Below are 17,624 nucleotides of genomic sequence, written 5' to 3' on the forward strand. Positions count from 1 at the left end.
CTCCTCCCCCACAGCTTGTCTGGCTGGTGTAATTAGTACCAGCACCCCTCCCTTCTTGGCACCCCTATCCACAAAAATGAGGTTTGCTGAGGAGCCACCCTGGCACTTTTATTAACAAAGAGTATACTGCAGTTTCCTATATTGAATATAAATATAGGCCGTGTCCAAATATAAAACAGTAATATAATGAGCACCCATTTACACATGAAGATTAGGATGCTAAGTAATAAAAGTGCAGCCAGATATGTAAACAAGTATTGAACAATTTGGTTTGCCATCTGTGAACTTCAGCTGATGCCTTTTTGTTAGATGGGTTATCTACGGCGCAGTATACTAATACAGAAACTAAACACAAAATTAGACTTATTATTACAATATCATTCACTGGAGACAATCATGCACCACAAGTCAATAGCAGTTTGTTTTTTTGTGCACTACGTTGGAGCGCTTACGTCTTTTACTCCCCTGACGGCCAATTACATTTGTGTTCTCCTACTTGGAATCAATGCTGCTAACTGCACAGTAACCAGAGTAATCCTCTAGCAATACTTTAGGTTACTAATCCACTTAACAGCAATAAAGAGCACATAGGTAACTGATGTCTTCTCAGCACACACCATCTCTCCCCCATGTGGTAGTATGATACCTGTAGTTCCACACACTTGTACAGCAATAATACTCAGCAAGTTTGGAAATACAAATCTAGCAACTTGGATCAGTCAGATGTCTATGCCTAACTTCATCACCATAGTGGCAAGAATTCCGTCCAAGTTGTGCCCACACACCATGGGTACTAATTCCAATCTCCTCTTACTCTGTACCCCGACAGCACAACCTCACTGTTTAACACATATATCACATGTAACCAGCCTTAATTATCTGTGGATTCTGCACTGTAAAGCTCCTTGCTGGTTCTGTCCTCTGAGCAGTTCTCTGGATACTGATCACTCTGTTGTACTGACAATCCTCACCAATGGTCCACATGGCAATTAGCTTCACCCTCACCCACTTTCTAGCAACAGTTTTCTCACACCTCTCTCCCTCCTGTAGCTGCCGAGAAATGAGGTATCTATAGCCTCTGTATCTATAATGGGTGCACCCATTCACTATACTTACCTCTCCGTCAGCGCTGCAGATATCATCAGGTACATGGGGCAGATGCCACGTCTCCAGATATCTGTGCATGTGTACTACAGAAATCACTGGACAAATGGTACCTGCACATGCCCAATAGACTCTGGGCCCAAAGGAAGATTGCACATGCTCCCTTCCCTCTTGAACCACCCCTGATCTCGGCACCGGCATATCCCTCCATAATGATGCATGCACACTTGGGACAGGGACGTACAGTCAGGGGAGGCAGAGCCTCACCTATCATACTGTCATACTCCCTCCCCTATCATACTCCTTGTCATGCTCCAGAGTTTTGATATAAAAACTGTGTATTATACATGTGTGCCTCCCCAGCCATTGACCTCACCGCACGTCACTGAGTTGGGGCACCCACGTTTCCAAGAGTGGAGACCCCTTTTGAAAATGATTTAGCGCCCTAGTATCTATTGTCTAGGAATCACATGAGATCACCAGACTTTTTCATGTCACACAGGACTTACTCTTGTGTTGTACTGACAATTTGTATCTTTTCTCTAATTATATTTTATTAATTCATAACCCACAGAAAGTCTGCATACTAATTGCATATTACCAAGTGGCAGGGACTAGCAGTCATAGAGCTGGTAAAAATAACTGTAACTGGTCTCAGGAGGAAGTATAAAATATATATATATATATATATATATATATATATATATATACTCCCTGAGGTAATTGCAGTTGTCCTGTGTGCTTATCCAGCTAGTGTGTACTCAAATGATGTTCATAATCTATGCAATGTTATTCCTAGTATTGCACCACAATTCTATAAATGTAACTTAAGTATCCTAATTAATAGGAGCACTCAGGTGGCGTTGATTCCCAGAGCTCCTCTCCTTCATTTGGGAAGGAGGTCCGGGGTTGCGAAGACCGAAGAGGGATCTGAGCATATCCCTTTGCCGTCTCCATGTTGAGTGCCCAGCGGCCATGCGCATGCGTGAACTCAGGTCACACATGCGCAAGCTCAGGTGATGCATTTGCAGTAGGCAGCACAGCTGTGCTTAGTAACACTGCTACTTCGGTCGCTGTGTTATGGATCACAGGGACAGCTGCTTTTTAGAGCAGCTGTCCCTGCACCGAAGCAATACTGAATTGATGCAGTTGTTAAATATTCACCACTACAACTCGCAGTGAATTGGGTGCTTAATCATAATTAGGCCTCTTTTTCTGACATCTTTAGACACTAAGGACCTCATTCAGAGTCTCTCGCAAGATGCGATCGCTTGCTTGCAAAAAGGGGCCGGGTATGCAAATCAAGCGATCGCTCTTTGCGCTGTAAGGACGCCCTCTATGTCTTAGATAGTGACGGCAGTTAGCATACTCTGGACTATAAAACCTCCCACCTGTCACTCGCAGCACACGTCATCTCCGGGAAGAGTCTGATTAAACGTGAACATCGTGGGCCATCGGAGCTGCTCGCAGCGCTTGGGGTTGACCTAACCTACCCCAAGCACTGCAAGCAGTTCAGGCTAAAAAACAACCAAGTCACGTGTGCAATGACGCTACTTTGCTAATTATGCACACCCATTAAACGCCGTTCTGACGGTCAGACACGCCTGCATTCGCACATCAACACCCACGTTCACAAGCACCTTCCCCTGATACCACCCACAAACGGCACTGTCACTCAAAGCAGCGACCTGAAAGTGGCTTGCGCGCCAGCAAAATCAGATCGCAATGAATGACTTGCGCACGCTCACTGCGAATTATACGCATACACAGATGTGCGATTATCGCTCCCAGCGAGCGTGCCCTAGCGAGAGACTCTGAATGAGGTCCTAAGTTTTCTGTAAAGTATCAGATACTATCTATAGTATATATTAATAGCAGAAGGATGACTTTTAAGAATGACATATTTCTATGATACCATTGTCTGAGCAGAGCACATCATATACCAAATGAAAGGTCTTGGGGCCTGATTCAGCTTAGTTCAGAATTTCAATGCTGCACGCAAGCAGCTTTGCAATGCCATCCTTGCAATTATGGTGATGCAGGAGGAGGCATCACACCTCCCGCATGCATTACTTATCCAAGCTGTGTTGTACAACACAGCATCGGATAGTCTGCGAGAACATCGGCCAACTAAGTGACCCATGGGGTCATGCATGCTGGCCGCCACATATGTGAGAAAGAGACTAGGAAATCTCTGTCAGCCGACGGAGATCCTGTCCTCTTCCTTCCCTCCCAACGGTGGTGACACGCCTCCATTTCGGGTAAACGGAGGCCGTCGCCGCCCCTTCCCCTACCACAAACAGCAGAAAACAGATAGTAATATACCAGGGCTATGTACCCTGTGCGAAGGCACCACTCGCACACCCCTAGTTACAGCCCTGGGGCATACACTTTGTTAGGATCTGTGGGGGTCATTCAGACCCGCTCACGAGCGCAGGACGCTCACAAGCGGGCCGATGTTACCCCACTGCGCATGCGCACAACGGAGGGAGTTCCATTGTGCGCATGCACGAGACCCGGCTAGCGACGGGTCTCGCACCAAAGGGGGCGTGCCAGGGGCGTGGCTGCCAGACGGAGGCGTTCCCATTGGAACGCCTACCGTCTGAAGCCGGCCCCACTGACATCACTAGTGATGTCAGTGGGAGTGATTTTGGCTCTGATAGAGCCAAAATCACTCCAGGGCTTGCGGCAGCGGGACCCTACCGCAGGGTCTCCATCGCAAGCCCGATGGTCGCGATGGTCTTGACCATTGCGACCATCATCATGGACGCTCGCATAAGCTGTGGGTGGTCACCCACAGCTATGCGAGCGTCCAGGAGGACGCTCCATTTTCATGTAGGAGGGCCCTGATTCAGAGCGAGCGCTCTGGTCAGAGCGTCCGGCTCTGAATCAGGCCCTGTGCTTGTTTTGGACCCGGGGTGGAAACAGGAGCAGACACCAGAACTGATTTAAACGGAAAGGTGGGTTGTTTAATGTGACTATTGGTAGACTTGAACAATTATATACTTAAGTCCAGTGATGACAGAGGAATATGTGACTGAAGGAGACTGAGGTGGATGGGAGTAAACAAATGTCCAGATCAGTGACAGATGAATCAGGTGAGTCCAATTAGGCTGTGGAAGTGAAGTGAATATCCAAGTATGCTGAACAGTAACTGAGAGGGAAATCCAGTAATGCTGTAATAATGGCTGAAGGAAAATCTGGTAATATGGTGACAATGGCTGAAGGGAAATCTGGTAGTGCTGTGATAATGGCTGAAGGGAAATCCAGAAATGCTGTGGTATTGGCTGATGGGAATTGGCTGAAGAGAAATCCGGAAATGCTGAGAGATGATTGCGCAGGAATGGGTTAACTGAGGAGACAGGTTCAGGCAGGAGTGGGTCTGGTGGAAGGTGCAGGGCTGATCTCTAGCAGAGAGCAAGGCAAGGCAGAGTGGTGCAGCTATGCAGGAAGCCAGCGGCCAAAAAGGAGTTAGGGTAGGCACCGAAGCACAAGACTTAAGCTGGCCACACATCTAAAGATTATCTGTCCAACCAGCCAACTAATTGATTGGTTGGAATGAAAATCTGGTAACGTATGGGAGTAAATGATTATCAGCAATTTGCTGCTAAATGCCAGAAAACAGATGAAAATGGCCGTTTCAGTTTGTTAAATGTTTGATCTAAACAATTTGTTCAAACAACAGTTTTTGTCCAATTTCCGGCATTTGGGAGCAAATTGCTGATTGTCATTTGCTTTCATTCCTTACCAGATTTTCATTCCAACCAATCAACTAGCTGGATGGCTGTATTTAAGTTGGTCTAGTGTGTGGCCAGCTTAAGGTCCAGGAGTGCAGGAACTCTCACATAGCAGACACTGTGAAACATGTTGCACTGGCAAGTACAGGAAGCTCCAAACCCCCTTAAGTACCCAGCAGCAGAGCGTGAGTGGCTGGAGAGATCACCTGACGCATCAGGATAGGCCCACTATGTCACATGACCTGAGGCAAGATGGCCGCTCCCATGTACCTGTGATGCTGAGACGGTGCTAGACTTACCCTTGGCAGGATGGTCCAAGGCTGGCAGACCCCGCATACACCCAATGCCAGTCTACACGTGCCAGCTCTCTCACTGGAAGGACCGCGCCACAGTGCCCCCACCGGCAAGGACCACAACCTCCATGCCGCGAAACCCTGGTCGTGACACACTGCCAGATGAGGCTGACCAATTATCACATCTATTAGACAATTTCTGCATGCCTGACAAACCGATAATTACTGATCGGTCGCGACAATACACTGTTTAATTATCGGCCCAAACACACGATTACATGATTATCGGCTGATCGAGCAGATAATTGGACAGTGTATGCCCAGCATTAGAATTTTCAGGAAATACCATTAATCAATCAAAAAGGGTCAATTAGCCCTTACACCTCACAGGAGCCTTTGCCAAGTAATACAGATATAGAGGACCTCTAAACCTGCATATATACAAGTGTTTTGTGTAAAGATTTTAGAAGAAACTTAGAGAGCGTACATTTAGAAAAGTAGGATTATTAATCAAAGTGTTTTTTTTTTAAGAATTGTGCAAAAAAAAACTTTTTATCAATAAAATGATAGCTGTGTATCAGTACAGCCAAGCAGCAGGGCCGTGGGGCCCCTGGGCAACAAACTTGTGGGGCCCCCTATCAGTGATCCGAGTATACTTTATATATATAATATATATATATATATCATCCTTTATTTATATGGCGCCACAAGTGTTCCGCAGCGCCTTACATAGTACATAGAACTAATAGGTGAACAAGAAACAAGTAACTTACAGTACATTACAGTGCAGGACAAGGACACAACTTATATACATTGCTGAAAGAGTGATTAAAGCACTCACAATAAGCTGCCAGGAGTTGGCAGTCACGTGTTAGGTGCCCTAATGGGGAGTAGAGAGTAGAAGAAAATGTAAAGAGAAGCACATGAGGGAAGAGGTCCCTGCTCATGAGAGCTTACATTCTATATATATATATATATATACACACACACAGTGTGCCCCCCCAACCCCACAACCAGCCCACCAGCAACACCACACTTTAAGAAAAAAAACACATTAATTAACTCACCCTCCCGGCCGAGGCAATATCACAGTAGCAGCCAGAGACCCAAGGCAGCGCCTGCAGCTCCTGTCTTCGATTCACCTCTGCGGGCTCCAGACGCGGCTGTTGAGGGGGTGGGCTGGCGTGGGGCTGCACAGCGTGACCTCTGATGTCACGCCTGCATTGCTGTACAGACCCACTGGACAGCCTGCCCGCCGCGCTCTGAGCCCAAGTGCTCAGCGAGCACTGCCCGGCTGAAGTGACAGAGGACCGCAGCGGAGACAGCCAAATGCTGTACTCCGCCGGTCTCAGTAGTAGTGGCAGGGGACAGGGTGTGGGGGCCACTGTCGCCCTGCCTATAATCCGGCCCTGCTAAGCAGTACTGTATGGTTCTATCAAGCAACAAATCATATGTTTTTTTTCTTGTGAAACACCACTAATACCTCTTTTCCACCAAAAACCCGGGTACGACCTGGGTTTTTAGATATGGTTCCAGGCCAGACACCATTTATACAGCACCATCGATCTGGGTTATTCTCTGGTCAGCCCCGTTCACAGTGAATCTGGGTCTGCCCTGCTAAACTTTTGAGGTCATAAAAAGTGGGAGGTAACTGCTCCACAACCACCAATCAGCTCATATTAGGCATGACCCAGGTCGGATAATCCGGGTTGCGCCATTTACACTGCAATATTACCCAGGTCCATCCTAGGTCTGACCCTGGTAGCTACCTGGGTTGGATTGCCGGGTCACTTGACCCGGGTTATTTTTCAGGGACCATTTTACACTGAGCTGCGACCCGGGTAGACCCAGCAAAAGCCCAGGTTTTTGCTTTGGTGTAAAAGAAATACTCTGGGTTCTTGCTTTGGCAGTAATCTTATTTTTCAAAACAGCATAAAGATGGATTTTACACATAGGTGTTCAGTTTAAAATCTCCACTTGAAAATGATAATGCAATACATAATCTACCACATCCTATAAAGAGACTTCATTTTATTCGAGCCAGGATGGTGGAGAACTTATAAACTGTCCCATCCAGAGTTGCTAAATGATTTTTGTAGTGCAGGGTGTGAATGTCTGGCGATTGCAAGTGATCAGCAAATAACTACTAAGGGGCCACATAATTTGAGAACAGTGACTAGATTGCTTCTAATTTGAATAACCCTGGGTTTATTTAAGCCTGGAAGGGGGAACTCAGGCATTTTCTTCCCATCACCTGGCTCTTCTGAATATGCTGAGTGCCAATGCAATCAATGCCATTACGTTATTTTGACCCAACTACTTTAAAAAAGGGACCGCTAAGAAATAATTTTTGGCTTGGGGTGCCTTAAAAAAATCATGGAGATCCTAAGGGTGTCTTGAACTGAAAAAGTTTGGGAACCACTGCTTTACAGTTTACTTTGGTTTAATAGAAAGTACTGGCAGGAAAACAATGATCTATTTCACAAGCTGACTCACACTAACAGAATAGGTAAATAAAAAGATTGATGAAAAGGTGAAGGACAAAGCATAAAACATGAAAACGTGTTTGAAGTTTAAGATTGAAAAAAAAAACACTTACAATGCGTTAAGTGAAATGTGTGGTGGTTACTTACAATACTATGCAGCAAGCATGAAATGTTATCCCCTTCAGTGCTAAGGTCAAGTGGGACTTCTTCTCAAATACCTCTAAAGTCTTAAGGATGAGTATGTCTCTACCTTAGAACTTGTTGAGTCCACACATCAATAAATTACATTCATTATTTTGTACTGCCAGAACAGTGACTATGGGTTGCTGGTGGGGGCCTAGGAGAAGATGTGTGCAACATATTTAATCACCCCTGTGTGAGAAAATTAGTATTTAAGTCTGGACAGGAATATTTATTAACTTGTTAGCAAAAATAATACACATAAATCCAAGGAAAAATAATGTATATATATTTTTTCAATAGTAATTATTTTAAAGAAATTACTAATTAACAGGAATAAGAACAAAAGAAAAACAATATGCACCAAAAATGTGTCCTCCTACATGTCTCTCATTACAGTCCTCTCCTCCATGTGTCTCTCATTGCAGCCCCCTCTTTCATTTGTCTCCCATTGCAGCCCCCTCCTCCATGCCTTTCATTGCAGCCCCCTTCTCCATGTGTCTCCCTTTACAGCCCCCTCCATGTGTCTATCATTGCAGCCCCCTCTTCCATGTGTCTTTCATTGCAGCCCCCTTCTCCATGTGCAGGGGCGCCGAGAGGGGGGGGGAGCGGGTACAGATTACCCGGGCTTCCTGAGGTGCCTGGTGGGGGCCCGGTTCCGGCGCCGCCCCCCTCCCTCACGGCAGCCCAGCACACAGCGTGTGCTGAGCTGCAGTGGGAGACTACTTCAAATACATGAATCTTTGGATGGAATTCTGAGGGATAAAGACTGCTGCGTTGAGAAACTGCACCATTATCTACATTTGGGACTATACTCATATTTATAAATAACTTAGTGCTTGTGAGGTTTTCCCTTGCATTTTATATGCTGCTGTAAAGTGTTTTCTGTAAATATATGCATGTGCATAATTTAATCTTTCTCCTGGGTTATGCTTAATTCTCTCCCATATTAATGTTATCTACACACACACACACACACACACTATCTTCCACTCAAAAAATGTTCAATAAATAGATTTTGCCCTGTTTGGGAGAAATTTCCAACCTTGGATACGAGAACAACGGAATCAGTATGAATTACCGCTGGACCCCTGGCCGGCGGTTCAAATCCCGACAGCACGTGGCCGACAGGAAGAAATCCCGAAAGTCCATAGGTAAGTATTGACTAACCTAATCTACACCCTAACCCTCCTTTAGGGTGCCTAACCCTAACCTCCCCCCCCCAGTGCCTAAGCCTAATCCCCCCTCTAAGTGCCTAAACCTAACCCCCCCTTCCCCGCTGCCTAAACCTAAGTCCCCCGGGGGGTGCCTAACCCTAACCTCCCCCCGGGGGTGCCTAACCCTAACCCTCCCTCCCCCTAGCCCAGTGTTGGCTAACCTTGACACTCCAGCTGTTATGGAACTACATAACCCAGCATGCACTGCTACAGTTTTGCTATTAGGGCATGCTAAAACTGTGGCAGGGCATGCTGGGATATATAGTTCCACAACAGCTGGAGTGTCAAGGTTAGCCAACACTGCCCTAGCCTAACCCTAACCTCCCGGGGGGTGCCTAACCCTAAGTCCCCCCCGGGAGCCCTAAACCTAACCCTCCCCCCGCGGCTGTCCGCTGCAGCTCCCGGCATCCGCCCAATCGGGATGCAGGGCGAAGGTCTCCCGACGTCGGGCAAATGACGGGCATCTAGATTTACATGCCTGTCATTCCTCCCTAGTCGGGATAATAGTGTCTGGAAGCCGTCGATCAGCATTCCGTCCCCCGGCTTCCTGAACGTATACCAGAACAACAACCCAGGTGTAGATAATTGCTGCAATAACAGACATACAGAAGATGTTTATGCTTTGAAAAAATAGAGCACAGAGTAACCAAATAAATTCCAAACTGTATGTGGCACACCCATGGCAACAAGTGGCTTAATAGAAGTCTATACTTCGTACCTGCATGAGTAAGGAGGGAGTAATAAATAATAGGAGTCTTATGTATTTTTAAGTTTCCGGTCCATTCATCAAGAAGGTAAACCAGGAGATATCTATGGGGAAGCAATCTGGAAGCCGACTGCCTAAATACCGGCAGCCGGCTTCCCGACTGTCATATCCCGGCAAGGGTGAAATGCCGGGCGTCTAGATGTAGACGTCCGCATTTCCCCGACGCTGGGAGACCGGCGCCCGACATCCCGATCGTAGTGATGCCGGGTGCCGCGAGCGGACAGCTGCGGAGGGGGAGGGTTAGGTTTACGGCTCCCGGGGGGGACTTAGGGTTAGGCACCCCCCCGGGAGGGTTAGGGTTAGGCTAGGGGGAGGGAGGGTTAGGCACCCCCGGGGGGACTTAGGGTTAGGCACCCCCCGGGGGACTTAGGTTTAGGCAGCGGGGAAGGGGGTGGTTAGGGTTAGGCACTTAAAGGGGGGATTAGGGTTAGGCACTTGGGGGGGAAGTTAGGCTTAGGCACCCCTAAGGAGGGTTAGGGGGGTTAAGTTAGGTTAGTAGATACTCACCTATCCACGATCGGGACTTCCAGCGCTGTCAGCCTTCCGCTGCTCGGAACTCTGCTGATGTCGGGCTGCCGCTGACGGGAATCGAACCGCCGGCGGTATTTCATACCCATTCATATCTATGATATCTCCTGCTTACCTTTCTCTCCCAGAATGGCCCGCTGTCCCCATACACTAGTATAGGGACAGGAATTCATCTAGCTCCAAAAATACAATATGTTTGGAGCTTGACTCCGGGAGCATTCACTATCTTCAGTTAGCGAGTGCTCCCACAACTTACTCCTTCCCTATGGGATCCCTCCACCCCTGTCCGGCTCCTTCCGCTGGATGCCGGGGCTCCTGTGCGCATGCGTGAATTGCTCCGATGTGCTATGATAAATTGCTCTGGCACTCACTACGAGTAGGAATGTTAATTATCGGGGTCCATTCAGACCCCGATAATTAACATGATGTATAAAACCCATTGTGATTTAGTGGTGTGGCGAGGATTTGCCTAGCATGTCCTGAATGTGTCTGTTAGGACACCAAACATTATGTTTTTTCAAGAGTCAATCTCAAAACTAGACTGGATGCAGTGGCGGTTCTAGGGGCAGGCAAGCAGGGCTATTACAAACTACGTCAGCTGCAGCAGCATTTGTTCCCTCCCACTGGGACTCCCAGTCTCCCAAAATGCGGGTGACGGGTGTGATGACGTCACAGCACTTGTCTTCATCGCGCATGGCATTGTGGGAGCAGCTGTGGGAGAGAGACGGAGGAGGACCAGCAGCAACAAGGAGGAGGGACCCACCTGTCTTCACAAGGTTAGACAAACAGTGCCCCCCCTGGCAAACGACCTCCCTCCTGGCAAACGGCACCCACCCTGTGCAGTGCGTGGGGCCGCTTTCTATCTTCTTTATGTCTTTTATTTTTGTGGCCTTGGACACACCCCCGATCAGGCCACACCCCGTGAGCTCAGGGAGCCAAAGGAAACTTTCGCCCTGAGCTCCGTAAAGTTTAGAACTGGCCCTGACTGGATGGAATTAGGGCCTGATTCAGACCCGCTCGCAAGTGCACAGCGTCCCACAAGCAGGTCGATGGTCCCCCACCGCGCATGCACACGCCAGAGCCGGCTCTTGCATGCGCATGCACGAGCCCCAGCGAGCGACGGCAGCTCCGTCACTCCTGGGCTCACTACAAGACGGGGCGGCTGTCGATATTGATTGACAGCTCGCCCCGTTTTGTAGGTGGGGAGGGGGGGTGGCTGTGCAAACGGAGGCGTCCCCGAAGGAACGCCTGCCATTTGGGGACGGCCCCACTGACATCACGAGTGATGTCAGTGGTGAGCTTCCGGCTCCATTAGAGCCGGAAGCTCACTGGGGCTTGTGGCAGACGAGACCCTACCACAAGGGTCTCGTCGCCGCTCGTAAAAGCTGTGGGTGGTCACCCACAGCTTAGCGAGCAGCTAGGAGACCAGCTCCAATTTAAAAAAAATACGCCCTGATTCAGAGCGAACACTCTGAAATAGCATCCGGCTCTGAATCAGGGCCTTAGAACATTGGTCCTGATTCAGAGATGATCGCTAATGCAATCGCATCTGTAATTTAGCAAAAACATGAAAATATGCTAAGGCTTAGCCAAGCATAGTGATGCCCACTGCTGTCTTCTCATAGCCGTCTGACGACATGTAACAGCGTAAGCGGCGGTAACATTGACTACATTACATACTACGTGACATCAGGCAGTTACAACCCTATAACCCCCATATGCTGACTACCTTTGCTAGTGATTTCTACGTACAAGAGTACTCGCAATGCAATCCCTGCATATGAGCAGTGCGGTGTTCGCACATGTGCAATAGCAAAATCGCTCATTCTGCGAGAATATCGGCATTGCAATTGTCTCTGAATCAGGCCCTTTGTCCCTGTCTGATTTATAGGTCTGAATTGATATATCTGGATCCTATAGATGTGCTACTTAAAGCTCTTCTATTGGCGCACCAATTCCCCAAGCCTTTCTCTGATCATTTTATTAGACCCATTTTTGTCATTTCTCTATCTGTTGGAAATGAAAGGGTTATGTTGGATGACATTCCATCCTACGCGTGGTCTGTCACTAGTCAGCATCATCAGTGCGGACCTACATTAGCCCTATACTAGGTGGAAAATATACACCCGAAAATGTGTATTTACACTTACCTCTAGCTCTGCATTGCCTGCAGTTGCATCAACATGCCCACACTGATCTTTGCTTATGTGAGAATGCTCCATTTCAGCCTAATTCCAAGTCTTCAGCCGTAAGTAGATGCGACTGAAATGATGACTGCTCTGAATCACATGCACTTGTATGCACTCAGTTCTGGTGCAATATCACACAAGATACGCTCCACTAACAGCTGTGCATTCAACTCAATATCCAGCCCAATTGCATATCTATAATGGATTAAGGGTGTGCAGTGCACACAGGCCTCTAGGTCCAGGGGTCCCACACCGCACACCCTGCACCCATACAGTATGTGGTTATACTTACCTCTCCTCAGTCTCAAGAGTGCTGGCGCTGCAGAGCAGTAAAAATCACAGGGAAAATGGTGGCGGCCATTTTCCCGGTGACTTGTATATGCGCAGTAGAGATGTCTGCGGGAATAAGGTGTGGGCTCCATTTTGCCAGAGAGGAGGGGGCTCGCACTGTGGGCCTGAGTCATTACCGATCGCAACTGCGATTACGCACGCAATTGGCTGATTGTTGCGTTCTGCGCATGCGTGTGCATCGCAGTGCGCATGCGCCAACCAGCCACTGCGATCAGGACTGAGTCTGCACACAGCCCTCTCCTCTCTTAAAACGCCACTGATCCAGCCCCTAAAGTCTAACATTGGACATGTATTGATAAATAATTGTACAGAGAGTAAAAAAATGCTTTGTTATATGTGACCAGGGCTCAATCTTGCATATTGCCATATTATTAAGGTGAGGTTACCATAGATGACCAGCAACAGGGCTGCCATCAGAAATTGAGGCGCCCGGTACTGACAAATTAGGCAGGGCCCCCTCGCCCCGGGGTATGGGGCAGAAGTGGGTGGAGCTGTGGATATGGGTGGAGCTACTTTGGGGGTGAGAGACAGGGAGGGCTGGACCTATTGGCACAAATGAATCTTTAACATTTTCATTTGCATGTTTTTCATTTAATATATCTAAGCACAAGATGTTTTGTGTGTGTGTATATATATATATATATATATATATATATATATCATACATATATACGGTGCTTAGTTATATTAAATTAAAAGCATGCAAATGTAAGTGACAACACAGCAAGTAATGTAACAGCACTTACCCACATGTGTGTGTGATATTTAATATATATATATATATATAATTATATATATTATATATATATATATATATATATAGTGTATAATACATAAATTAGGCACTCCCTCCCTACAATAGTGCCCAAACTTGCCTGGACACTCGGCCATCTCCTTGATTCTGGGAGCTCAGAGGACAGCCAGTGCAGAGTAATGTGCGGTACCGCGTGTCACTGGTGGAAAGCACCGGCTGCTGCTGATTGGCTGGATGCTGTTCCACGAGCTGTTATTGGCTCGCGGCCTGCTCCATGTAGTAAATGTCACCAAGTCTCTTTACTTCTCTGGCAGCTGCCGGTGCTCTCCAGCAGTGACGTGCGGTACCGCACATCACTGCATTTCACACCTCCGCTTCCCGGGTCCTCTCTCTCTCCGGGCCCGGGACTGGGGTCTCCGCAGCCCCCCCCCTGATGGCGGCCCTGACCAGCAATGTATAATTATGCTTACAAGGAGAAGGAATATTTCAGCAGACTGTGTGAATGGACATTTGCTCACACAGGGCCTAACACAGAGTTGCACACTATGTCGATGCCACACACAAGTGGCTGATATTTTCAGTCTGCGCATGCGTCCCAATGGTTACCGCCAAATGATGCAGAATGAATTTGGACTTAGATAGAGATAATTGTCAATGGGCATTTATAGGAGGTAACAGTGGGGTGGCTTGCCAGACGTGGGTGTGTCAAGGGTGTGGCGCTGTCAGCAACTGCGTCTTTTTCCGCAGTTGCACTGACACCGGCAGCCTTGTTCAGACTGAGATTCTGTGCCTTCATAGGGCTGGTGCAGTCTCTTATGGTGCAGCCGATGGTATGTATTAATACGCACATCAGCGATTAGTGCCACAGCCGATAGGAGTCTGTATGAATTCCACTGGCCACTGCATTAGCAATTTACTCTTTGCAGCCATACTTAGAACACATTGAAATTTTGACTAGTTCTTTATAAACAAATAATAGACAATAATACAATTGTGCACTCATAATGATGACAGTAAGGGGCAGTGTGGTCACTTAGCTGTATACAACTGGCCATATGGACGAATATCTGCATTTAGTTCTGTGCACGCAAAGTGGGTGTAAATACAGGAGACTTGTGTGTAACTCTGATTCGGCCCCAGAATCACTACTGTACATATGGAAGGTTACTTTCTCCATTCAACCAGAGCTCTGCTTGCTGTTGCTATTATACCGTTATGGTGTGTATCCACTACACGAGAGTGGAACGACTGTATGATTACAACCATCCAGTGCAGTGGATAATGTGCCCACACTGAACGATATGTCGTTTAGTGCAGGCACCCTCATCCCCGAACATGCACAACCTGACGATCTCATCGGGTTGGCCTGCATGTTCAGGCGATGACAAACACCGTCAACGACAAGCGGCAGCGCGCATCGTTGGTTGTTGCCGGCATATTCACTACACGATTAATGAACGATTGAACGATAATGATGTCGTAATCGTTCAATCTCTCATTTTTCTCGTGTAGTGGATATGTGCCTTGCCCTTTACAGTCATTACAACACCAGAACACAATTCTGCCATTAGATCTACTCAACACCTGAAAAGGACTTTCTGAACTGATGCTCAGTGACAATTACTACAACTGCATCAACTAATCAGATTCTGTCATTTACCTATTATAATAAATAATAAATAAAACATCTAATTGTTTGCTATGCATTATGGCACCTTTTCCCTGTGATCTAATATTCTTAAGGTTCCCCCGTAGCAACTCAGAAAATAAAGGGGAAGGAAATGTAATCTGAAAGCAGCATACTATGTGAATAGGAATGAAGATTTGTCTCAGTATTGACCATATGAGAGCTCTCTCTTTACAGGTTATGTTTGTCACACACTCCTGGAAGCTAAAACACCAATGATGTGTGTTGGCAGTAAGTATTCTCACTAAAAGCTTAGGATCATCCACATAATGGGCTAGAGCAGAGTTGAAGGCATAAAAATACATAATTTTTGCACCAAAGACAGGGCTGGCATAGGTGCACACTGATAATGACCATGGCTATAAAACCAAGCATATGGATAGGGACAGTGCGACCACAGAGATGTGTTAGAAATTATATATGCATTTAGTTCTGTGCACGCAATGCGGGCCCATTTACAGCCAACTTGCAATCAACCCTGCATGGGCTCCATCTGTATTACCAGTAAGGGTGGTGGAACTTTCCTGTCACTGGAGAACAATTATCAGCCCATAATAATCACACACAGATTATGACTGTATGTTCTGCGCAGGCATAAAAGATGTCAGATTTACATATCTCAACAAACAATGAAAAGATCTAATGGGATGTTGTCTAGGCAGGTTTCTCTGCATCCTTCCTAAATGTGATGATTAGAATTCAGCTACCATGTCAATGTATCAGGCAGGCTCAGGAACTAACTTACATTTATTGGTTAGAAAATAAACGTCTGTTTCTGTGGAGAATATTCCCCAGGCCCTCACAATAATTTAGATTGAAGTGTAACCTTTAAGAGGAATGATTAAGTGTGACAAGGGCAGTAGGTGATAGTTGGATTCTGTTACGTGCAATTGATAAGAAACAAACATATCTCTATAATGAGTTCGAGGTTGGGAATCATTCACTTCCAGGGTTATCTTGATCCTAAATTTTGTATTTCTCTTTGTGATTATTGGGGACATATTATACCGCATTTGGATTATGAGGCTCTGACTCACATGGTTGGTGCAATATGCTCAACATTATCATCATATACAAGCAAACTAAAGACAAAAAGCCTTCCACATGCAGCAACAGGTGATTCAGATTCACAGTCATAAAAACCAATAAATATAATTAAACATATGCAGATTTCTCCACTGAAATTAATTGAAAGCTTCCATTATATTTAATTATATATGTTTTAAAGTGCAATTAAATTCTATTTTGGTTATAGTTCTTGAATCCCTTAATGACAAGAAGGTTGTAACCTCATGCCATGGCTAAATTGTATGTTTGTCACACTGTTTGTAGTATAACTTTTTTTTATTTCTTACGTACCTGAACTTTATAGTTTTTTATTTTATGTTTTTTAATCAGGACAAATAGGGGTTTAAAGGGTTAGAATAAATTTCTATTTTTATAAGTATTATAGAAGAATGGGCAAATGTAGAAAAAACATTATACCATGTCTCTTCTTGTAGTTAGTCCTCTACAGTAGGTCTTCTAAATATAGCAATCCCAACATGCCTTACACAACTGTAAGGCCCAAGTACAAGGTGACACACTTTCTGTGATGTTAATACATGAATGAAATTGTCTTATGCTGGAAAAGGGCCTGTGAAGTTTTCGTTTGCAATTATTGTTACTAGTATAGACTTTTTTCAACATCGGGGAGAGTAGGAGTCTGGGGGATGATGGTGGGGGTTCAGGTTGATGCAAAGAGGATCACATTAAGGGTTATATTGCATCAGGACATCCTATTGTCTCAGGAAATTGGTTCCATTTTTTCAACTTAAGCCATTTATGCTGATTGATTTTTACAGACAATTAAGTCCAGACTTTCTAGATGCCTTCAGGATAGTATTGATTTTTTTGATTAGAATGAAAGATTAAGATTGCACAGGTGTTACATTTTTACCTCCGTTTTATGTATGCAGCGTACATGCATACATTCCTTATACGCAAGGTTTGCATTGCATTAATACACAACTGATGAGGTCAGTAACCATTGTGTGCTACAGCTTATTTCTGTTTGTGTTAATATGCACCACAGCAGTATAAAGCTGGTTACACACTGGGCAATAAATATATACCGTTCAATCGTACGCAGGGACTCGGCGGTGAGTGACAGCTCAACTGTGCAGGGAAATTGAAATGCTCGCCCAGTTATGACGTCAGGCCTGACAGATTGGGCGGATGATTGGTAAGTGTATATGCACTTAATAAGCATCAGATAGGTCGAGAGTAGAAGACAAGGGAGTAGGAGACCAGGGTGTAGACCACTATGAGCATGGCTAGTACACTATTAGTG

The sequence above is a fragment of the Taudactylus pleione genome, unplaced genomic scaffold, assembly GCF_031769625.1.
Source record: "Taudactylus pleione unplaced genomic scaffold, aTauple2 ptg000129l, whole genome shotgun sequence".
Lineage (NCBI taxonomy): Eukaryota > Metazoa > Chordata > Amphibia > Anura > Myobatrachidae > Taudactylus > Taudactylus pleione.